This window comes from Eleutherodactylus coqui, chromosome 5, assembly GCF_035609145.1.
Source record: "Eleutherodactylus coqui strain aEleCoq1 chromosome 5, aEleCoq1.hap1, whole genome shotgun sequence".
Classification (NCBI taxonomy): Eukaryota; Metazoa; Chordata; class Amphibia; order Anura; family Eleutherodactylidae; genus Eleutherodactylus; species Eleutherodactylus coqui.
In genome coordinates this window covers 12687690-12713121 of record NC_089841.1, presented here as the reverse complement: position 1 = coordinate 12713121, position 25432 = coordinate 12687690, and the positions used below count along the sequence as shown (strand labels likewise).

At 46.0% G+C, this 25432-nt stretch overlaps 1 pseudogene; it reads right to left on the bottom strand.

The window, feature by feature from the left end:
• Positions 1-17425: 17425 nt before the first annotated feature.
• LOC136628693 (zinc finger protein 585A-like) overlaps positions 17426-25432 on the bottom strand; it is a 106877-nt pseudogene continuing 98870 nt past the window's right edge.

Sequence of the window (25432 nt, the reverse complement as noted above, 5' to 3'; positions counted from 1 at the left end):
TACGCAATGAATTTCACTCCCTTGCTGACAAAGCTTAAGAGTCTTCTAAGCGCTTACGACCTCCCCGTAATATCATGGTTTGGGAGGAAAAATATTCTGAATACCTATTGTTACAGCACTCTGCCCCCCCGAGCGCCAGATGGGGTGCCCTGATCTTCCCGCACCCCACTGTCCCTGCCTACTTGCCTCGGCCCTGGCTAACCCCAGGCGGACAACTGGACGACGGTCCCTGCCCTGGCTAGGGACCTGGCGACTGACAAGAAGCAAGCTACCTAATGGGGGGAACAGAGTGCCGACAGGAGAGACAGATGGAACCGACCAACAAAACTACCAAGCTGGAGATGGAGCTCACAGGCCAACTGACAGGATACTGGATAGCAACTAGTGCTGACTGGGCCAGACTAAACTAGAGGCTAACAGAACCGACAAGAGCAGACAGAACAAAGGGAACCAGAGGGAGCTGACCGGCAACTAGGGACTGGCTGAGGAAACCGCAGACAGACTGGCTAGGTGCAAGCAGAACCAATAACTGGCAGTGAGCTCACTTCACTGCCAGTCTTTTAACCACAAGGTTCCTCCCAGGGGCGGAGAGTGGGACAACAGGTTTCGACAAAGACTTATGGAACCCCCTGCGACCCCTCCTTTTGCGATTTCCAGAGGACCGGTACCCCTTCTGTCCCACCCTGTACGGCTCAAATACCGACAGACTCTCCTCACAACTGCATACGAGACCCCACCCCTTTCTTCCGTCCCCCCTGCAGGGCATCGGTGGTGACATCAGCAGCAGGGCAGGCGGACGGGGTGTGAAGGTAAGTGAGACCTCGGGGACTGAGTGCGGTATCGACTGAGCAGGGAGGAAGGGAAGCGCGATGGCTATGGCAGGACGGCCCCCACTGGGTTAGCTCCCCAGTGGCCCAATCGAATTGGGGGTTGTGCAACGCCAGCCATGGCATCCCTAGTACCATGTCTACCGACATTTTCTCCATCACCAGGAATGATAGACCTTCCGAATGGCGACCCCCCACCGTGAGTTGTAACACTGGGGTCCTCCATCGTACCAAGCCCGAAGCAAGAGGAGTAGCATCAATGCTAGCAAAACGAATTGGCGTCTTCAGCGCCACAAATTCAGCCCTCAGGGGCTCAACGAGACGCATGCTTACCAGGTTAGCGGCTGCTCCGGAATCAATAAACGCCTGCCCTAGGCGGGAGAAGTTCCGGAATCTAACCTGGCAGGGTATCAGAAGTCTAGTACGTACCTGTGGTCCTAGGCGACCCTCCCTGCAATCGCCTAGGACTGGGAGTCTTTCTGCCGATTCAGACTGTGGACGCTGAGGCCTCAGGGGGCAGGTTATCACCCAATGTCCAGCTTTCCCGCAGTAGAGGCAGAGATGATGCAATAACCGAACTCGGCGTCGCTCCTTGGGGTCCAGCGGGTCCAGTTCCATAGGCTCGGGAACAGAGACTGGTATGGAAGAGGAGGGAACAGGACAAACGACCTCCCTGACTCTACTGGTCTGCCTGTCCTGCTTCCCAGCCCTGAGCCTCCTATCTGCCTTCACCGCTAGCTCCATTGCCTCCTTTAAGGACCCGGGAACGGGATGGGAGATCAACAGCTCTTTGACCGCGTCCGAGAGACCTTGCAGAAAAACGTCCTTCAGGGCACTATCGTTCCATGCAGTGTCACCCGCATAGCATCTGAAATTGGAGCAATAATCCTCCACACAAAGCGACCCCTGATGCAGCGCCAGCAACCGTGAAACCGCCAACCCCACTCGGTCCGGTTCATCGAAGATACCCCCGAGTTCCTGAAAAAAGGAGTCCACCGACTGCAGGGAGGGGGAACCCTCGGGAATGGAAAAGGCCCAAGTCTGGGCAGAGCCCCGCAGCAGGGACATTATAAGCCCGACCCTCTGGGCCTCCGAGCCAGAAGAACAGGGACGCATCCGAAAAAACAGGCGACACGCCTGTTGAAAAATGAAAAACTTGTTCCTCTCCCCAGAGAATACCTCAGGAAGAGGGCACTTGGGTTCGGGACTGGTAAAGGCGTTCTGCCCCTGCGACAACGCCCACTGCTCCTGGGCCACCATGCGAGCTGACAAATCCCTGATCACCGGCACCAGGTCTTGCAGCTGGTTTGCAAGGGCGCTGATTGCCGCCATGAAAAGAAAAACAGTATTTTAAGGGCCAGTTATTATGTTACGGCACTCTGCCCCCCCGAGCGCCAGATGGGGTGCCCTGATCTTCCCGCACCCCACTGTCCCTGCCTACTTGCCTCGGCCCTGGCTAACCCCAGGCGGACAACTGGACGACGGTCCCTGCCCTGGCTAGGGACCTGGCGACTGACAAGAAGCAAGCTACCTAATGGGGGGAACAGAGTGCCGACAGGAGAGACAGATGGAACCGACCAACAAAACTACCAAGCTGGAGATGGAGCTCACAGGCCAACTGACAGGATACTGGATAGCAACTAGTGCTGACTGGGCCAGACTAAACTAGAGGCTAACAGAACCGACAAGAGCAGACAGAACAAAGGGAACCAGAGGGAGCTGACCGGCAACTAGGGACTGGCTGAGGAAACCGCAGACAGACTGGCTAGGTGCAAGCAGAACCAATAACTGGCAGTGAGCTCACTTCACTGCCAGTCTTTTAACCACAAGGTTCCGCCCAGGGGCGGAGATTGGGAGGAGGCAACTCCACCCACTGCTGTATAAGAAGAACGGAGGAGTGTGGGCGGCACCCTACGGGCGGACACGCCCACGCTGCCGCCCACCGGCCGCCCCAAACCTCGACACAGGGCTCCAGGCCGCCGGAGTCGACGCCGGAGCGACGCGCGCCGACCGCGGGACCCCGTGCCGCGCTGTATGGTAACACCTATATTCTGCCCTTAATCCTGTATAAAATTCGCATGTTACCCATTTCCCTTCCGAGATTGTTTTTCAAAAACCTACGCTCGATCTTCATCTGGTGTTTAGTTTCATGATGAAGAGAAGTGTAGAAGGGGGGAATCGGCCTGTTAAACGTCCACGACTTTTACAGAGCTTCCCAATTAAGCTACTGGAAAGACCTGGTGGTACCAAAAAGAGATCAGCTCCTTAAATTTTTAGCACTGGGTTCACATGCTACAACCTTTTTAGAGGACTTATGGTGTCCTTCGAAACAGACATACAACGGCAGTAAGTTCAACCCTCTATTACGTGGCCCCGGCGAGGTCTGGGACGCCCTGAGAGACTCTCTGGCCCCCGTACCATCTTCTGCTATCCCTTTAAAGCTGATTAATACGATTTCAGAGAGGAAGTTGGACCCCAGCTTGATAACACTCTGGAATAAATTAGACGGCTTGCAGCTTAAAGACCTTCAAGCCCTGGCTCACCTAAAAGCAGATGAAATTCTACCAACCCTATTGCCCTCCCACAACCTGTCCTTCTTACAGGTGGCACATATTACTAGGACATTGGGAGACTTTACCAGGTTACAAAAGTCCACCAGACCCTTAACTCACTTCGAGAAAATGCTGGAAGACAATAGATTGAGTTTCAGGAAGATTGCCAATCTGAGAAAAAAACTTTGTTTCCCCCCCCCCCCCCCCAGCTACTTCTAAACCTACTTTCATAATCTTGTGGAAGAAGGAACTCGGCATAACACTCTCCGAGAGGGACATCCGCCTTGCCCTGAGGACGGCCTTCGGACACTCTCCGTGTATCCTATCACAGGAAAACCATTATAAATTACTTGTGAGATGGTATGCAACACCTCAATGGCTGTTTGACCATAAATTAATTCCTCACAATAGATGCTGGAGATGTGACCACGGCATTCGTTCATTCCTACACATTTGGTGGGAGTGTCCGTTGGTTGTATCCTTCTGGCATAAGGTCGAGGAGGTTATGAGAAGATTATCTCCTGTAGAGTTGACTGTTACCCCAGAAATGGTGTTTTAGTGGCAGCCAGCGGCGCATTTTTACTCCTTGAAAAATAAGCTATTGGCTTTTCTTATTGACACAGCCAAGGCCCTGATTCCCCGCCTCTGGCTAAAAAAACATTCCCGACACTTGAGCAATGGATAGACAAAGTAGATCTAATATACAACCTGGAGGAGCTGACTAGTTGGTCGAAGGGCTCACACGAAAAGTTTCTGCTTACCTGGGATCCCTGGCGTTTGCTGTGGAAACATCTTAAGTGACTAAGCAGTGTTGCGGGGCGTTGAATGAGGTGTGTCATGACCCTATCTAGAGTGCCGACTCCCCAACTCAAAAGCAGGATTGGATGAGTACCATATTTCCCTCCCCCCCTCTCCCTATTCCCCTGCCCCCCCCCTTTCCCCTGTCCTTGTCTGTTCAACTAGGTGTTTTTCAGTTGTTATTGTTTATATGTAGCAGCATTTTGTTCGGCATAGGATTGATTTATGTTGGTGAAGGAGGTAGACCCACCACCCCCTGATAGAAGGACTTTCGAGTGATATTTTGATTGTAATAATTCAATTCTGTAGGACTCCTGAAGATCCTCAGATGCCAAAATTGCGAAATGTCTGTCAGTATAACTTTTGAAAATATAAATAAAAGTTGATTAAAAAAAAATTCCATAGCATTAAGAAAGGTGTTCCATTGAGAAAATTTGACACCTCAAAAATCCCCCAATCATACACTATTGAGGTGGCAAACTGATTTGAACTGCTTGACACATCAGAAAAGCACAATAGCAGGAACTATGGCACAATATACAGTCCACAGTTATGGAAACAGCCAGTAAGCATCTCACCTATAAGAAGCAGCAAAAACAATGCTATTGGTTGTCCAAGCAAACCTTTAGAATAGCCGATTAAAGAAGAGCAGCAAAGGAGGCCGGCAGTAAAGATGAAGTTTGGCAACTAAATGACTATTTTCAGCGAGTAGCAAAAAAAGACAAGGAAATTGACTAGAATGAGAGTTGCAAACAACTTGAACCAGAAGCCATGAAAGGCCATATGCAAAGCCTATTCGCACAGGTCAAGATGGCCTGAAAACCATTCATGGCATGCAACGGCACAATCAAAAGCAAAAATGGTAAGGAACTGAATGACCAACAATGTATCAAGGACAGGTGGAGGAAGTACTCAGAGGAACTATATGCCTGCAGCCACATACCTGGAGCACTGCACAAGGCGGAGCCTGTGGACTTGGAACCCTCCATTATGGAGTCAGAAGTGGTTATGGCAATTAAATCACTAGCTAAATATAACGCTCCAGGCATAGATAACATACTGGCAGAGATATTGCTGCCATTACCAGTAAAAACAATCACAGCACTGTGCCAGGCAGTATGGGCATCTACTCAATGGCCACAGGACTGGAAAAGATCTGTCTTCATCCCTCTACCAAAGAAGGGAGAATCACAGAATTGCTCTAACTACCGAACAACAGCCCTCAATCTGTATGCAAGGAAGGTCCTTCTCAAAATTATACAGGAAAGATTGAGGTCGGTAGTTGAAGCAACACTCCCTGATACGCAGGAAGATTCAGGCGAGGATACAGCACCTGTAACCATATGGCAAACCTGCGATGGACCATGGGAAAAGATTGAGAATCCCAAAAGTGCTTCATCGACTACATCAAGGCCTTTGACTGCGTCGATCATGACAAGCTATGGCACACCCTACAAGAGCTGGATGTATCAGCACATCCAGTCAAGCTAATGAAAACACTTTATACCAATCAAGAAGCCATTGTGAGAACACAGTATGGGGACACAGATTGGCTTCGGATTGGCAAATGTGTCCGACAGGGCTGCATCCGCTCACCCCTGTTTAACCTATATGTGGAAGTGATCATGCACAAAGTGGACCTAGATGAATTGAAAATAGTGATGAAAATAGGTGGAAACATCAACAATCTCAGTTATGTAGATGACACAACTCTGCTTGCAGAAACAGAAGCCGGTCTGAAGCTGCTGATATGTAAGATTAAAACTGAAAGTAAAAAATTGGGCCTCTACCTGAATATAAAGAAAACTAAAATTATGACAATTGCCAAAAATGGCCAAATTCAAATCAAAATAGAATCATAGAATAGTAGCATTGGAAGGGACCTCCAAGGTCATCGGGTCCGACCCCCTGCTCAGTGCAGGATTCACTAAATCATCCCAGACAGATATTTGTCCAGCCTTTGTTTGAACACTTCCATTGAAGGAAACTCACCACCTCCCATGGTATCCTGTTCCACTCATTGATCACCCTCACTGTCTAATATCTCATTTCTGTCTCCTCCCTTTCAGTTTCATCCCATTGCTTCTAGTCTTTCCTTGTGCAGATGAGAATAGGGCTGATCCCTCTGCACTGTGACAGCCCTTCAGATATTTGTAGACCGCTATGAAGTCTCCTCGCAGCCTTCTTTTTTGCAAGGTAAGCATTCCCAGATCCTTTAACCTTTCCTCATAGGACATGATTTGCAGACCGCTCAAATTGACAATGAGGTCCATAGAATACATGTGAGAATTCATCTTCCTTGGCTCAGAAATTGACCAGGCTGGAGAATCAATGCCAGATATAAAATGTAAGATAGCACTTGGGCAAAGCGCAATGCTAAATGTGGACAAAATCTTGAAAAGTAGGGCTATCGCCATAGCGACTAAAAGCAGGATAGTGCAAACCACTGTTTTCCTCATAGCCATGTATGTGAATGCAGGACTGCAAAAAAAGGCCAACAGGAGGATTGATTTGTTTGAGCTGTGGCGCTCGCTGTGTATATCCTGGACATCGAGAGCAACAAACAGAGAAGTCCTGAATTGTATAATATATCACTGGAGAGGAAGATGACCGGGCTCAGACCCACGGATATTAAGTAGAGTCTCTAGAAGAATCAGTGGCACAAGACGACTCAGCCGCCAAAGTACATAATGGCTGATATTGTTAAAGCGGGTACTGGCATGGATATCACACAACTGAAAGAAGCAGTGCAAAACCAAAAAACATGGAGGAGCGTGCCTTTAGGGTCGCCGAGGTTCGTGAATGACTAAACGGCTAACAACAACAAGGAGCCTACAAATACACACAACAATATGAAAATAAAAAGAAATAACGTAATAGAAAATACCCGTCTATAAAGTTGTTTCCAAAAGTCCTGGGGCGCAGAGTGTGCAGAACGGGGGACAGGCTGGCATTAGATGCAACTCCAGGATTTGACAACTTGGGGAGGGGATCCTCATTAGTTTTAAAGCTTTTTTTTAGTCACACCTCCGCTGCCCTCACTGTTTACATCATTGATGGACTGGCTGAGTATATGCGCAAATCTTCTGGATGGAAGCCGAATTTAACATTTCGGCCATATTTCCCTGGGAGGACCTGCAATAGGCAAGCTATAGCCGCCATGTAACATATATTGAATTTACTACATGTGGATACCAAACATGATATGTGTCAAATGACTAGCTTTACAGATTTCTGATTCTGTGAGTTCTGGGGGAAGTGGTGGTGCGGTGCACAGCAATGGGAGTGATTGCACTGCGTCTGTGGTACACTGGGGTTCTGCAAAGATAACCACTGCTGAGCTGTAATATTCGAATGGCCGCTAATCCCAGTAATCAATTCCTCCTGTGATTAATAATAGAATTAAGTCTCTAGGCCACAAGGTCTGGCTTTGTGTATTGGATCCAGGATGGGAGATAATGGTGGAGGGATGTAAACAGTTGACATCCCCTTGTAATGGCCCTTTTACACGGGCTAACAGTCGTTTAAACAACTGCACAAGTGCTGATGTCACGGCTAAGGTTGTCAGCACTCTTGTGCTTCTCACTCAGTGGTTTACCTACTATGTGAAGCGCTGAATGTGGAGCCTTTACACGTAACAAGAAGCCAGTGATCCAATGATGAAAACAATCAAGGGACAAACAACCAAAAACATGTTGCGGCGTAAACATACGCCTTTATCAAGCATAGAATAGTGTCACAAATATTGCTATAAATAACCATCCGTACATACCATGTTTTTGGGAAGGGGAGGGACATCCTCCGTGTTTCGCCGGCGTGGACCGCCATTAAGGCGCCTATTGACGACGCCAAGCTGGCGAAACATGGAGGATGTCCCTCCCCTTCCCAAAAACATGGTATGTACAGATGGTTATTTATAGCAATATTTGTGACATAATTCTATGCTTGATAAAGGCGTATGTTTACGCCGAAACGAGTTGCATGGTTTTGGTCGTTTAGGTGTACCTGGATCCTTGGTGCAAGCGTATTACCATGGGTGACATGTTGAGCACCCGGTGAGTTAAATTTTATATTTCATTCTTTACCCTAAACAGTGTGCAAGGCGCTCTCCCTGATACCAGTCATATATTGGGATTGAAAACCAGGGATGCATGCGAGACCATCGGAGGTCAAGCCATCAGAAGGTAACTGGTTAGTCTTTGCTCTCAACCTTCAATGACCAGCTTATCTCAATCACGTTGGCATTCATACGCCTGGGACATAAATAGCAGCAAAAGAGAAAAGAAACACACGAAAAGAAGGACCGCAACGAAGATAAATGTAAGACCTTATGTTCCAAGGAGACCCAGTGATCTTTCTTTTCTAGATTCCCACCTCTGTCCCAAAATCTCCAGTGCACTCAGAAGAGTTAGGGCTCCTGTCCACTTGCATTTTTTCACGCGATTGTCAATGGGACTTTCTAATGTTAAAAACGCATCGCAGGTTGGCGCTTTGCAATTTTTGTGCAATGCGTTTTTTACATTAGAAAGGCCCATTGACAATCGCGTGAAAAAATAACAGAGCGATATCGCGTGAAAAAAAGGCGCAAGAAAAACGCAAGTGTGCAAGAGCCCTAAAGAAAGATAAAAGTAGCAACAATACAGCATGGTTTTCTGTTCTTCATTCGTCAGGGCTCCTGATTACAAAGGGTTAATGATTACATGTGCTGCTGGGATCTGTAGTACTAATGTTCCTAGCAGCATAGCTCCTCAGGAGGTGAGGGTTAATTGAGCTGCTGGGTGTGGTATTCTCCAGCAGCCAATCCCCTTTAGTCTGCAGCACATATAAACCCAGCTCCTGTCAGTCTGAAGCTGGACTTGTACTGTTTGGATATTTCTGTGCAGCTTGTTCCCACTTTGAACTGTGTTTGCATGTAGGTCTGTTGTGTCTCTCTGCTTCCCAAAGACTGCTTGGACACCTGTAGTCCTTCTCTGTGTTATATGCAGATCCCCTTCATAGGTGAGGCCTCCAAACGTCTTAGGTCTCGCTCTGTGTGTCAGTTGCTGTATCCCTGACACAGTTCCCTATGTCAGCACGGTGGCTGACTGTCTATCCCTCCTGTATGAGGACACATGGACTTGCTGTGAGTTTCATCTGTGTGCATGTGAGCTCTGGGTGGAGTCCGTGTGGTTTTCAATATATGTTTTAGTCTGCTGAAAGTCTGTGCCGGTAGAGTCTGTGCCCGGGTTGTCTGTCCTGTTGCAGCTTGCTATGTAATCTGTGTCTGGTGCTGCTGGTCTCCTGGTTAGTGTAGGGACTAGCAGCATAGCCAGGAGCCGTGAAGTGGGTCGCAGCACAGGGTCAGTTGCCTGAAACCCATGTGAACCTGTATGTATCCATTCCTCCTGGTCGCGATCGTGTGGACCCCATATTTAGTTTGACCCCACGATCGTAAGAGTTAATTTAGAAATCTCGGTGGAACCTCTATGTTCTGTCAATGTAGATAGAGGATTACCCACTAGGACTGGTAATCCCTCTGGGATCATTCTGCCTCAGCCAAGAGCTGTATGTTATGCTGCTAATAATCTCACACAGAGATAGGGTGCGATCAGAAGCTCTCCAGATATATTGCCCTTACAAAAGTAACAAATGACCTGATGACTGCAAAGTCGAGAGGTGACTACTCCCTACTAATCCTCCTTGACCTGTCTGCTGCATTTGACACTGTCGACCATAATCTCCTTCTCACTATGCTCCACTCTATTGGTCTAAAGGATACTGCTCTCTCCTGGTTCTCTTCCTACCTCTCTGACCGCTCTTTCAGTGTTTCCTTTGCTGCTTCTATCTCTGCTCCACTTCCTCTCGCTGTTGGGGTACCCCAGGGCTCGGTCCTTGGTCCCCTTCTCTTCTCTATCTATATTGCCCCAATTGGACAAACCATCCACAAATTTGGCCTCCAATACCATCTCTACGCTGATGACACCCAGCTATACACCTCCTCTCATGAGATCTCTGGACCATTCCTCCAAAATATCACCGACTGTCTGTCCGCTCTCTCTAACACTATGTCCTCCCTTTTTCTCAAACTAAACCTCTCTAAAACTGACCTCCTTGTCTTTCCACCTTTTAACCGACCTTCCCTCAACATCTCCATTCCAGTGTCTGGCACCATCATAACCTCCAGACGGCATGCCCGATGCCTTGGGGTCACACTGGACTCTGACCTCTCCTTTGCCCCCCATATCCAATCTCTGGCCCAAACATGCCACATGCACCTCAGAAATATTGCTAAAATATGTCCGTTCCTAACCACGGACACGCTAAAGACGCTCGTGGTTGCCCTCATCCACTCCCGGCTTGACTACTGCAACTCGCTACTCATTGGCCTCCCCCGCACTAGACTCGCTCCACTCCAATCCATACTAAATGCAGCAGCTAGACTCATTTTTCTATCCAGTCGTTATTCAGATGCCTCTGCATTATGCCAGTCGCTGCATTGACTGCCCATCCACTGCAGAACTAAATTTAAACTCCTCTACCTCACTCACAAAGCTCTGCATGGCGTTGCGCCACCATACATCACCTCCCTGCTGTCAGTATACCACCCAGCCGGCTCACTCCGATCGGCTAACACACTCAGACTAAACACCCCTGTAATACGAATCTCACACGCTCGCCTACAGGACTTCACCAGAGCAGCACCCATCCTCTGGAATGCTCTACCCCAAGGCATCCGGACAATTCCCGATGCACGAAATTTCAGACGTGCCTTAAAAACGCACCTCTTCAGGGAAGCATACCAAATCCCCTGACCTAGTCCCTCGCCCCTCCCTATGGTGCTCCACCCTGTTTGCCTTCTAATAAATGATCTGTACATGAAATTCCTATTGCCTGTGTTCCCCAACCCCTGCACCTCCTGTACCACCCCAACCCATTTGTGTCTAACCCAATGTATCTCACATTGCAATTGTTGTATTGTTTTGCATTTATCCATGCCTGAAAGCGCTGCGGAATAAGTTGGCGATATACAAATATTGTTATTATATTTATTATATTGGGACAAATTCGGAGCATCATTTTAACATGCGAAAATCAAAGTTCAGGAATATTTGTTAAAAAAAATAATACACACACATTCATATATATATATACATATATAATATATATACACGCGCGCACGCGTGAGGAGTGACTGAAAAGTTGTCTGCCCACCCATGAAATACTTGTCCTAGCCGAATGTCAGTTTAGCAAGTAATAGTGCATCCCTTTGCTAGGTTACATACCAAATTTTTCATTAATATCTTTTTTTGGTGTCAGATATTGGAGTTTGAAGTGTCCATGGCGTACACATCTTGAAAAATGGTAAAAGAGAGCCAGCGTGCGGTCATCCAATATCATCATGGCAGAGCGGCGTGTGACAGAACGCTACATTGCTTAGAGAGTGAGCATATCTCAGGAACGCGTTGGACACATAAGAGTTGTACTTGACATGCACAAGGTCTCATGTCGATGGGACCCAAGAATGTTGACAGCAGAGAACAAACACCAGAGGCACGTCATGTCTGCTGAAAACTTGGCCTCTTTTTGAGGTAGATCCTGTGACATTTCCCAAACGTTTTGTGACGATGGATGAAGCATGGGTTCACCGCTTTCAACCCAAAGCCAAGCTTCAATTGAAACAATGGAAACACCCCTCCTCACCCACCCCCAAGAAGTTCAAGTCAGTCCTATCAGCTGGCAAGGTGATGGTCTCTGTTTTTTGGATGTTGAGGGGTGTTATTGTGGCTGAATACCTCAAAAAAGGTGAAACAGTGAACGGAGCATATTATGCTGCTCAACTAATGCGTTTGAGGGAGGCCATGAAAGTGAAACGCGTCAGATTTTTGACAAAACGAGTGCTATTTCATCAGGACAATGCGCCCCTGCACACATCCGCCATAGCGATGTCTGTCATCGAGTCCTGTGGCTTCGAACTGCTTCGCCACCCACCTTATTCACTCAATTTGGCCCCCTCTGACTTTCAGCTCTTCCCAAAGCTCAAGAAACATCTAGCTGGAACCTATTTTCAATCAGATGATGATATCATGGCTGCGGTGGAGGACTTTTTTGCCATGCAGGAAGAAATGTTTTCAAGGAGGGTATAATGAGTCTGCAGCAGCGCTGGCAAAAGTGTGTGGCCCTAAAAGAGGTCTACATTGAAAAGTAGCCATAAACATTTGGACTACTGACAACCTTCAGAGGTTGGGCCGAGAACTTTCCAGTCACCTCTTGTGTGTGTATGGGTGTATGTGTATATATATATATACATACATACATACATACACACACACATTATCTATGTATATAAAAATGTCTGTCTGTCTATTATTTTATGTACGGAATCTAATGCTCTCACTTCCCGATGTCATCTATATATATAAAAATATCTCTGTTTGTTTGTCCTTTATGCATTACTACACCATTCATCCGATCGCCATGAAACTTTGGGAAGTTGTTGAGTACACTCCTGCGAAGATTACTGGCATAGTACATCTATCCTACGATAGGTGGCGCGCGTGCGAGCATCATCGACACTTATGCCCCCCAGACAAAGATCGTTTGATTTCCATCTCAAGCACGAAAGCAAAAGGCATTACGAGCAACGAGATGAGTGTTCAACTACAAAATGATGCATCCGCCAACGTATCGCAAAACAATTGCTGGATATTGGGAATGCTGAGGTAAAATGAAAGCTGTGCTGTGATTGGTTGCTCTTTCTTATACTGCTGAGGCAACATGAAAGTTGCGCTGTGATTGGTTGCTATTTCTTATACTGCTGAGGTAAAGTAAAAGCTGCGCTGTGATTGGTTGCTATTCCTTATACTGCTGAGGTAACATGAAAGTTGCGCTGTGATTGGTTGCTATTTCTTATACTGCTGAGGTAAAGTAAAAGCTGCGCTGTGATTGGTTGCTCTTTCTTATACTGCTGAGGTAAAGTAAAAGCTGCGCTGTGATTGGTTGCTATTCCTTATACTGCTGAGGGAACATAAGAGCTGTGCTGTGATTGGTTGCTCTTTCTTATACTGCTGAGGTGACATGAAAGCTGCGCTGTGATTGGTTGCTATTTTTTTATACTGCTGAGGTAACATGAAAGCTGCGCTGTGATTGGTTGCTACTTATACTAATGAGGTTACATGAAAGCTGTGCTTTGATTGGTTGCTATTTCCTATACTGTTAAGTTAACATGAAAGCTGTGTAGTGATTGGTTGCTCTTTCTTATACTGCTGAGGTAACATAAAAGCTGCGCAGTGATTTTTTGCTATTTCTTATACTGCGGAGGCAACATGAAAGCTGCGCTGTGATTGGTTATTATATATTATACTGCTGAGGTAACATGAAAGCTGCGCTGTTATTGGTTGTTATCTATCTATATATATATCTATATATATAAAATTGAATGTATGTCTGTCTGCGTGCGTGCGTGCGTGCGTGTTTGTCCTTTATGCGCTACTACACCATTCATCCGATCGCCATGAAACTTTGGGAAGTTGTTAAGTACACTCCTGGGAAGATTATAGGCATAGTACAAATATCCTACGATAAATGGCGCGCGAGCGTCGTCGAACGTTACGCCCCCCCCCCCACGTAGATCGAATAAGTAAGCCACCTGCTATTGTGATGTCATCACTGATGTCATCAACATCGGACGCCCTTGAACATGCCCCAACATGTTCTATAAAGCTGCATTGTGATGTCATTAAGGCTCTATTATGACACGTACAGCTTGGAACCACTAGAGCACGCCAGCCAATTACCATTGGAGTTGGAAGTGGGTAAACAAGTACTAGGATATCTTCCTAAGAAGCCACAGCAGCCGGATAAATTGTATGTTCCACCCAACGGCTATTTTATTCAGCCCGCAAGGGGGAAGCAGCGGCCTACAAAATCTAATTCTCTCATTTCCTGATGTCATAGATAGATAGATAGATAGATAGATAGATAGACTGTATGCAATAACCCTGATAGATAGATAGATAGATAGATAGATAGATAGATAGATAGATAGATAGACTGTATGCAATAACCCTGATAGATAGCTAGATAGATAGATAGATAGATAGATAGATAGATAGATAGACTGTATGCAATGACACGTACAGCTTGAAACCATAAATACTAGAGCACTCCAGCCATTTACAGTCAGTCTCCATTGGAGTTGGAAGTGGGCAAACATGTACTCGGCCAGTGATGGCGAACCTTTTAGGGACCGAGTGCCCAAACTACAACCCAAAACCCACTTATGTATCGCAAAGTGCCAACACGTCAGGGGGCGGGGCTTATCACAACGTATGATTTTACCCCCGTCGTTCTAAAAAGGACAAGGCTGTTTCAGAATAGACCGGGTGCAGATTCTGACTGCTTTTTGGACGCGGAAATACTGCAGAATGTGCTCAGCGGAGATTTCTGTGGAAAATTCTGCAGCATTTCCGCATCTAAAAAGCAGTCAAAATCTGCACCCGGTCTATTCTGAAAGAGCCCTGCCCATTTCTGCCACATGTACACATACCCCAGCGGTAATAGTGACACCTTCACCCCAGCGATAATAGTGACATCCCACAGCAGTAATAATAGTGACACTCCCCCCATTAGTAATAAGAGTGACATACCCCAGCGGTAAACCTCAGTGGTCGCTGCTGCCGTCATCTAGATATATAAAAACGTAGTATGTATGTATGTCTGTCTTCGCAGCAACGCGCGAGCATGCCCCAACATGTTCTCATAAGCTGCATTGTGATGTCATTAAGGCTCTATTATGACACGTACAGCTTGGAACCACTAGAGCACGCCAGCCAATTACCATTGGAGTTGGAAGTGGGTAAACAAGTACTAGGATATCTTCCTAAGAAGCCACAGCAGCCGGATAAATTGTATGTTCCACCCAACGGCTATTTTATTCAGCCCGCAAGGGGGAAGCAGCGGCCTACAAAATCTCATTCAGGTAGGTAGGTTCAGTTCTTGGAGGTTGGGGAATGCTTATGGGCAAGGCCTTATGTCTCATCCCAACTCGATTATTCAATTCTAAGCGCAAAAGAATTAGCGTCCAAATTTTATGTACGGAATTTAATTCTCTCACTTCCCAATGTCATAGAAACTTGAAATTTGGCACGAGCATTGATTATGTCATCAATAGGAAAAGTTAATGGGTTCCAACTCGATTATTCAATTCAAAGCGCCAAAGAATTAGCGTTCAAATTTTACGTACGGAATCTAATTCTCTCATTTGCTGATGTCATAGATAGATAGATAGATAGATAGATAGATAGACTGTATGCAATAACCCAGATAGATAGATAGATAGATAGATAGATAGATAGATAGACAGACTGTATGCAATGACACGTACAGCTTGGAACCATAAATACTAGAGCACGCCAGCCATTTACAGTCAGTCTCCATTGGAGTTGGAAGTGGGCAAACATGTACTAGGCTATCTTCCCAAGAAGCCACAGCAGCCGGATAAATTGGATGTTCCACACAACGGCTATTTTATTCAGCCTGCAAGGGGGAAGCAGCGGCCTACAAAACCTCAGTGGTCGCTGCTGCCGTCATCTAGATATATAAAAACGAATGTATGTATGTCTGTCTGTCTTTGCAGCAATGTGTGACAGGTAAGCATATATATATATATATATATATATATATATATATATATATATATATATATATATATATATATATATATATTATACACACATATATACATATATACATACACACACACACAGACACATAGGGGAGAAAAAAAATCCCAGAGACAAATAGGTCCTCACTGTGGAAAGTATAGCTCACTGTAGAGAAACTTTTAATGGATATTAATCAATCTAAAATATAACTTTTAATAATAATTATCTAACATTTAGACACAATTGTGGACCACAATACACGTGTACACATACAAACATATACATACATGGGTTTAGATAGCCAATAGTGACAATCCAAATGAGAACTACTGTTATATTACAGTTATAATTCACGTACCAAAATACTCAATAGGATATAAAGTCCTCAGAGGGGCTAAAACTCCTTTCTTTCTTACAGTGTGAGCACCACATGTGCGTTCAGAGTTACTCTTATGACAGCCATCATCAGAGCTGTAACATAAGACTTCTATGTAATCCGAGGGGAAAGAAAGTGTCTAAGTTCCACAGTGGGGGCGTCCTTTTAGGGAAACGATAGCTATATGCAGTCAACATCGGAGCTGTACAGCATAACGTACCATACAGCGGCAGCATTGTGGAACCCATGTATGTATATGTTTGTATGTGTACACGTGTATTGTGGTCTCCAATTGTGTCTAAATTTTAGATAATTATTATTAAAAGTTATATTTTAGATTGAGTTGATATATCCATTAAAAGTTTCTCTACAGTGATCTACACGTATATATGTCACTCACCGGCCGCTGGCCCCGCTCTGCTCATGCGGCGGCTGCCCGGTAGCCAGCACATGAAAGAGCCGGGGGCCGCGGGAGAGGTGAGTGCCTGCGCTGCTCTCTGCAGGCGCTCGGGTCAGGTCCCGCTGCAAGAATTCTCGCAGCCGGATCTGACCCGGTCGTCTGCAGGCGACCATAAGAGTACATTCCTGCTACACCCAGGGAGAAGTGGGCTGGGAGGGCCAGAGAGACAGCTCAGTGGAGCTGGGAGGACTGCTAGCCCCAGGGTCTGGTGCAGACCAGGAAGGCAGGAGGTTGACTGGGTTGACCACCCTAACCTCAACACCCAGGTGGGGTGAGTATATGGACTTTATGTTTTACTGAAGTACGATATATGGACTCCGTTTACGTTGTTTGTGTTGTGAATAAAGACTGGCAGGAGCCAGGTTTAAAGAACATCCATTTCTCCAGAGAGAGTGTTTCTACACAGCTGGTGCCCATTCCGGTCCGGAAGTTGGCGATCCGCAGGCAAGTAGACCCCGGCTTGCCAAATAAATATATATATATATACACATACATACATACACACATACATACATACATACACACACACATATGAGAGAAAGAGACAGAAAAAGAATTCTGGCCTTACCACCATTTAGGATTTATTAGTTAAAAGACTAAATACATCTTTAGTACAGAAAAAGAAAACAAGAAATGGGGAATTTATCAATATTTGCAGAGACACCTGTCATCTCAGAATTAAATGTCAGGAATTTACAAAGAATATAGTATCATGGTGACCCCCACGTCATCTTTCACATAAACCCATCAGAACATATAGACAACGGTCGACAAGTTTACCAAAACAACAGGAATTCTTGGCATATAAAGAATCAATTAGCTCTAAAATGAACAGTTATAAACTGGTACAAATTCAAAACTAGCATTGTACAGGGTAAAACAGCAGGAGGACAGTAATAGTTATGTATTCCGAGAAAATCCCATCAGAAACACAGCATTAAATCAGAATGATACACAGTTACAGAATACAAATATTTTGTACTATTTGCCAATAAAACTAGTTTGGAGAAGAAAAGAATGCTACTTTCCCTTGTGAATTCCCTGATGCTTAAAGACACTTCTTTGATGGGCAAAACATTTCCCACATTCCCTACATGAAAATGGCTTCTCTCCTGTGTGAAATCTCTGATGTTCAACAAGATATGATTTGCATTTAAAACATTTCCCACATTCTGTACATGAAAATGGCTTCTCTCCTGTGTGAATTCTCTGATGTGAAAACAGATATGATTTGCATTTAAAACATTTCCCACATTCTGAACAGGAAAAAGGCTTATCTGCTGTGTGAGTTCTCTGATGTGAAACAAACTCCGATTTCCATTTAAAACATTTCCCACATTCTGAACATGAAAATGGCTTCTCCCCTGTGTGAGTTCTTTGATGTGAAACAAGAAGTGATTTCCGATTAAAACATTTCCCACATTCTGAACATGAAAATGGCTTCTCTCCTGTGTGAGTTCTCTGATGTCTAGCAAAAGTTGTTTGATGGGTAAAACATTTCCCACATTCTGAACATGAAAATGGCTTCTCTCCTGTGTGAGATCTCTGATGTCTAGCAAAAGTTGTTTGATGGGTAAAACATTTCCCACATTCTGTACACGAAAATGGCTTCTCCCCTGTGTGAATTCTCTGATGTTCAACAAGCTCTGATTTCCATTTAAAACATTTTCCACATTCTGAACAGGAAAAAGGCTTATCTGCTTTGTGAGTTCTCTGATGTGAAACAAGCTCTGATTTCCATTTAAAACATTTCCCACATTCTGAACATGAAAATGGCTTCACTCCTGTGTGAATTCTCTGATGACTAACAAGAGATGATTTCTGAGTAAAACATTTCTCACATTCTGAACATGAAAATGGTTTCTCTCCTGTGTGAATTCTCTGATGTGAAACAAGATATGGTTTCCATTTAAAACATTTCCCACATTCCCTACATGAAAATGGCTTCTCTCCGGTGTGAATTCTCTGATGTTTAACAAGATAGGATTTCCATTTAAAACATTTCCCACATTCTGAACAGGAAAAAGGCTTCTCCCCTGTAGGATCTCCTTGATGTTTAGCCTTCCTCCTGTGACTTTTCACCTGTTTACCAGTCTGTGATGGATGAGAAGATGGGACCTGTATAAGAGGATCAGATGATGAATCTTTGCTGTGAAGGGCTGATGGGATATCTGGGATAATGGCAGGTTCTTCATATGTATCTTCTGTGATATCACAATCTTCTGCTTTACAGTCTGCAGATATCAGACATCCCTCTGAGCTCCCAATACAGTCACGTGCTAAGAAGTAAACAGATTTTTACTATGTTTGAACAATATACCATATTTTTCAGACCACAACATGCACCTAAGTTTTAGTTGGAAGTAAGAAAAAAATATTTCAAACCAAATGGTGTGCAAAAACGTTTAACAGAGTAGACATCTGCAGCCGACACACTGTTATGGGGGTATCTTCAGCAGAGACACTCTTAGGAGAACATCTGTGGCCAACACTAATATAGGGACATGGAGGTATAATGCACAATATATGTAGATATTAAGGAGGGGGTGGGGAGAGGGTTTTTTGTACCTTGAAGCCCCGCACAGAAATAAAGCACGCCGCGATTTGTTTGCCGCATGAGATTTCGCGCGGCCGTCTGCATAGGATTGAGTAACTGCCTTATCCGAGCGTGCTCACTTATCATCTTAACGATGAGCTGTTCAGATCACTGCAGTGATGTAGTAGAGTCCAGACTCTTCATGGTACTGGTGAATATTTTATTGGGGGGGGGGGGGGGGGGAGTAGACTGGGAACTAATGAGAGGAGGCCAGGACCCCTGTAAAACTGTTTGTCCTACTTGAGTCCCCGAACCCAATTCACTTGCATCGGTCATTAGCTAAACCAAAAGGATCCTCGTGCCACTGTATTTCTTTGCTCAGGTTATTGGATAGAGGCCACCAGGTCAATGACCTCTTAGTTAGGGGGGATAACCTAATAACATTTTTTTCCTATGGATATCTGCCTCCTGTCCCACTTGGACAGAACCTCCCTTTTGAGGGGCCTAGAATGTGCTAGAGCCCACGCACCATGGTTATGTATGCAGATGATGAGCCTGAACCTGTATCCAGCAGTACCCCAAGGAATACTTCTTCAGTGTCCAGGCTCAGACTTGATTTTCTTTTTTTAAACTCGTTTTATTGACAAGTAAACAGCTTGTACAACATAACAACTGCAGTACATAGACATTCATAAAGTTTCAAGATCAGGCATCTATAAGATATATAGTAATTGTTCTATACAATACTCTCATCGGTGGATAGGAGAGGAAGAGAGGATTGGGGGAGTAGAGGAGGAATTGGGAAGCATCCAATAGTGGGTTCATAGAAGGGACGTAGAGGTGAGGTGTTTTGGGTAGGTAAACCAATATAGGGGTTGATCAGTCTGTATTTTCAGGATAACGTTGCCGCCTTTGTAGCGCCGATATGGCTAGGGTGAGAGGTTGCTGGGGAAGAGGGTTAGCGACGAGTCACACCACTGGCCCCATACCTTTTGGAATTTGTCCTGGCATTTGCGTGCTTTATATATCAGGTTGTTGTACGGTATGGTTGAGTTGGTAATCTTTCTCCACATTGTCAGAGTCGGACCTCTTGGGTCCATCCAGCGTATCGCAATAACCTTTCTGGCTAGGAATAATACTTCCCGCAAGAAGATTCTATCATAGTGGTGCCAATGTTCTGCGTCGAGGACGCCAAAGAGGCAGATTTCTGGAGTGATGGGAACTGGGACGTCCAGGATTGTGGAAAGCAAGTTTGTGACTTGGTTCCAGTATGACCGGATCTGTGGGCAGTCCCAAATCCTGTGTCAAAAGTCCGGACTTGATTTTCTTTCATTTATTATCCACCCCAGACCTGACAAAAGCTCTATCGTCTGGGTCAGATCAGTTTACATGGTAGGTTTATCATCTGCAATAATTAACATTTCATCCAGGTATGGGACAATATTAACCCCTTGAGCTCTGAGGTGAGCTATTGGCTCTATCATTTTTTTAGAAAATAAATGTGGGGCCATCGCCGACCAAAAGGCCGACAGACAAACTGAAAATGGTGAACGACTGTGTCCATTTGAACTGCAAGCCTAATGTATTTTTGGTTAGTTTGATGGACTGGTATATGGCAATAAGCACCCTTTAATCTAAGGTACGTAAGATGCTGTTTAGCTTTATCAGAGATATAGTAGATTTAATGGTTTCCCTTTTAAATCTCCGAACTGTAATATATTTATGAGACTTCTAAGATGTGCTATTATTCTTCAGGGCCCGTTGGGCTTGGTAACTATACATATTTTTGAATAGGCTCTACTGCACCTCTGTGTAAGAGCTCCTTCACCCCTTGTTGTATTTCTTGCTGGAAATCTATGGGCTGATTAGTTGTAATCACAGATCTCCAAGCTGGTAGTGAGTAAAATGCTATCCTATAACCCTGCTGGATTATTGGCAGTACCCATGCATTATCAGAAATCAGATATTCCCATAGTAAAGGAGCCATCTGCCCCCCACTGGCTGTTTGACTTCAGAGGATATTTGAAGTGGGAATGGTAGTAGAGGGTTTTTACCTTTCCTTCCCTTAGGATAAGACCATCTGCCATGTTCTTTCCCTCTGGTCTGTCTCCGTGGGTAGCCAGGTCTGCATGGAGGAAGAGGGTCTCTTGGCCTAAACTCTCTGGGTAATGTCTTCTGTTTTCCAGCTTTTTCCAGGATTTTATTTAGTTCAGAAACAAAAACAAATATTCACCCCAAAGGGAATGGTGCATAGATGGTTTTGGACGTTGGATCTGCTCTCTCCATGCTTTCACCATAAGGCCCTCCTAGAGGCATTATTCAGACTTGCATTTCTTGCAGCAATCCAGAAGGATTCTACAGATGCATCTGCCAAGAAACCGGTCACTTTTTAAGTAAAGGGATACTCTTTCATCTCTCTTCCCTGGAGGTTCTTTGTTTTAGACTGTCCTCCAGTCTTGTGAGCCTGAGAAACAGTTCTGGCCACGGATGTGGCTACAACATCGGGCTCTATCAGGGTAGACGTGGCTTCCCATGATCTCCTAAGTAATAGATCGGCTTTTTTGTCCATAGGTTCCGGTAGTTGAGAGGATTCCTCAAATGAAAGGTAGGTATTTCTGGTTGCTTTAGCCACAGGTGAATCTACTTTGGGAATTTCACTCCATAGGCTTGTCTCCTCAATTAAATAGGAGTCTCCCTTTGAAGAGAGAGTTGACCTCTCGCGAAATTACCATGTCTGTATAGAACTAGACTGAAGGAAAGACTGCAAGTCCTAAATCTAATAAAATGCTATCAAGCAGCCCAGGTGGCTCAATTGATTCTACTTCCCTCCACTTAGAATACTGCCCTCGGGTCGGTCATCCATAGAGGCCACAGAGGTCATTCCTCTCACTATAGAATCCATCTTGTAGAACCCACCGATAGATAGACCCCTTATCACTAACCCGATAACAAAACATCCTCTTAAAATCTGGTACTCTATCAAATACTTTAGGAGGCTTAATGTCTCCCCATTTGCCCATTCTACCCTATTCTCTATTTCCTCCTGGCAATAACTCTTCCTGATCATTTAAAGTTTGGATAGACAGAGATCTCACAAAAATATATCATCTACTATCGTTAGAAATAATCACTCCATTGCCCACCCTCCAAATAAAGACTTTGACTTCCCATCCCGTGACTTACAAGAACACAAACAATCCCCTGACTTTAACTGCTCTTGAAATCTTTTCCCTAAGACGCCCACATGCTACAGGCCTCATCACTCAAATATACTGTAGCCTGGTCAACTCCTCTTACCAGACACAACTGCTGTATATCTCACGCTGGGAGGAAGACATGGGCAACACTCCTGATGAAGATTAGTGCTGCAAAATACTGCAATATACATAAAACTCCTTGGGCAGTGTTGCTAAATAGAGATGAGCGAGCACACTCGTCCGAGCTTGATACTCGTTCGAGTATTTCCCTTCCCCACGTTTAGCGCCATTTTCTAGCCAATAAACATGTGGGGAAGGCATTACCACTTCCTGCTGTAACGTGCCAGACCTCTGCCTGCCAACAGCAATGAGTGGCTGGCGAGATCAGGTGACCGCCGAGTACTTAAACTGGTCCCACCCGCGGCTCGCCTCAGACGCATGCTTGCAGAGGTTAGGGAAAGTGCTGATGCTGATATAGGAAAAGTGTTAGAGTAGGATCCAGTCTTCAAGAACACCAATGGTCCTCCCTAGGGCTACTCCTCATTGTGTGCATTACTGTTGTGGCTGGCTGGGAGCACCATTTTTTTTAAGCATCTAGGCCTGTGCAAAACATTTCAGCTATACCGTTCTATGTGTGCAGTGCATTAGGCAGAGGTCTCATCGCTAAATAGTATGCTGATATTTCCTGGGCCACTGCAGACCACTTCAGCTAGACCGTACTGTGTGTGCAGGGCATTAGGCAGAGGTCTCATCGCTAAATAGTATGCAAATATTTCCTGGGCCACTGCAGAACAGCATTTCACAGATACCATTCTCTGTATTGGGTGAAGTAGCCGCAGTTATTAGCACTGTCCACTAGCTGTATAGCTTTCTGCCCCTGTGCAGAGCGTTTCACAATACCCTTTCCTTGAGTGCGGTGAAGTAGCCACAGTTATCAGCACTATCCACTGGCTATATAGTTTTCTGCCCCTGTGCAGAGCGTCGCACAATACCCTTTCCTTGGGGGCGTTGAGGTAGCCGCAGTTAGCAGCACTATCCACTGGCTTTAGAGTTTTCTCCCACTCCATACAGCCTCTCTTATTTACAAGTAGATAAAGTCTCTGTGAGCGGTAAATGACCCCTAGGTATCAGTGCAAGACAGCAGTTAAATTTTTTCCAGTCATAGCATAGAGCCTCCACTATCTACAAGTCTCTGTATGCGGTGAATTAGCCACAGTTGTCAGCGCTGTACAGTGGGGAAATGTATTTGGGTCCTGCTCAATCCTTAATACCACATGATGAGGAGTAGGGGTAAGGGTCGAGGACGTGGCCGCGTTCGTCCAAGTGAGGGTGTGGGCACCGGCCGAGGTCCTGGGCGGGGTGAATCACAGTCGACTTCTGAGGGATTAGGAGAGTGCCAAGTCCATACGCTCCCCAGATTCATATCACAATTTGCGGGTCTGCATGGTAGACCTTTATTAGAAGCAGAGTAGTGCGAGCAGGTCCTGTCGTGGATGGCAGAAAATGCGTCCAGCAATGAATCGACCCCCCAGTCTTCTATGCAGTCCACTACTCTCAGCCTAGGGACTGCAACTCTGAATCCTCTAGCTGCTCCTCCTTCCTCCCAGCCTTGTCACTCCAGGAAAATGACAGATTCTGAGAAGGCAGACTACCAGGAACTGTTCTCGGGTCCCTGCCCTGAGTGGGAAAAAATGGTTCCTCTTTAACCTGAGGAGTTTGTCATGACTGATGCCCAACATTTGGAAAGTTCCCTGAGTCCGGGTGATGAGGCTGGGGACTTGCGGCAACCGATGAGGATGATAAGACACAGTTGTCTGTCGTTGAGGTAGTAGTAAGGGCAGGAAATCAGATGGAGGAGTGCACAGAGAATTCAGAGGAAGAGCTGATGGATGATGAGGTGACTGACCCCACCTGGCTTGCTAAGCCTACTGAAGACAGGGATTCAAAGGGGAAGGCAAGTGCAGCAGCAGGACAGGTTAGAAGAGGCAGAGGGGTGGTCAGGGGGAGAGGCAGGGGCAGAGCAAAGAATCCCCCAACTGTTTCCCACAACACCCCCTCGCGGCAAGCCTCCATGCAGAGGGCTAGGTGTTCAAAAGGTGTGGTTGTTTTTTAGTGAGAGCGTAAACGACCGACGAACAGTGGTGTGCAACCTGTGCCGCACCAAGATCAGCCAGGGAGCCACCACCACCAGCATACGCAGGCATATGATGGCCAAGCACCCCACAAGGTGGGACGAAGGCCATTCACCGCCTCCAGGTCCAATCCCAACCTCTTCCCCTGTGCCACAACCTGGCACACAGATCCAATCCCCCTTCCAGGACGCACGCACGAGCGCCTTCCGGACTGCACCCACACCCTCACCTCCACGGTCCTGCACTCCATCCAGCAATGTCTCTCAACTGAGCATTCAGCTATCGCTAACACAAGCGTTGGAGCGAATGCACAAGCTTTAAATGTGCACATTGCCAAATTAAATCAGACTAGAGACCTGACCGTATAGGCTTGTGGAAACGGAGGCTTTCAAAATCATGATGGCGATGGTCCCGTGCTACTTGGTCCCTAGTCGCCACTATTTTTCCCAGTGTGCCCTCCCCACCCTACACCAGCACGTCTCCCGCAACATTAACAGTGCCCTCACCAACGCAGTTACTGGGAAGGTCCACTTAACGACGGACACGTGGATAAGTATTGGCGGGCAGGGCCACTATATCTCCCTGACGGCACATTGGGTAAACTTGGTGGAGGCTGAGACTGAGTCAGAGCCTGGGACCGCTCGTGTGCTACCCACACCAAGAATAGCAGGTCCTACCTCGGTGCTGGTATCTGCAGCGTATTATGCCACCTCCTCCACCCCCCCCCCCTCCTGCTCCTCTGCCTCCACCTCTCAATTAAGAAGTGTGAGCACGTCGCCAGCAGTCTTTAGCGGCAAGTGTCAGCAAGCTGTGTTGAAACTAATCAGCTTAGGAGACAAGAGGGCAGGTCCGGGGATCAGGCAGCATTCCAGCGCAGGCAGGGGAACACTTTCCAAGACCTTTGCCAGTTTT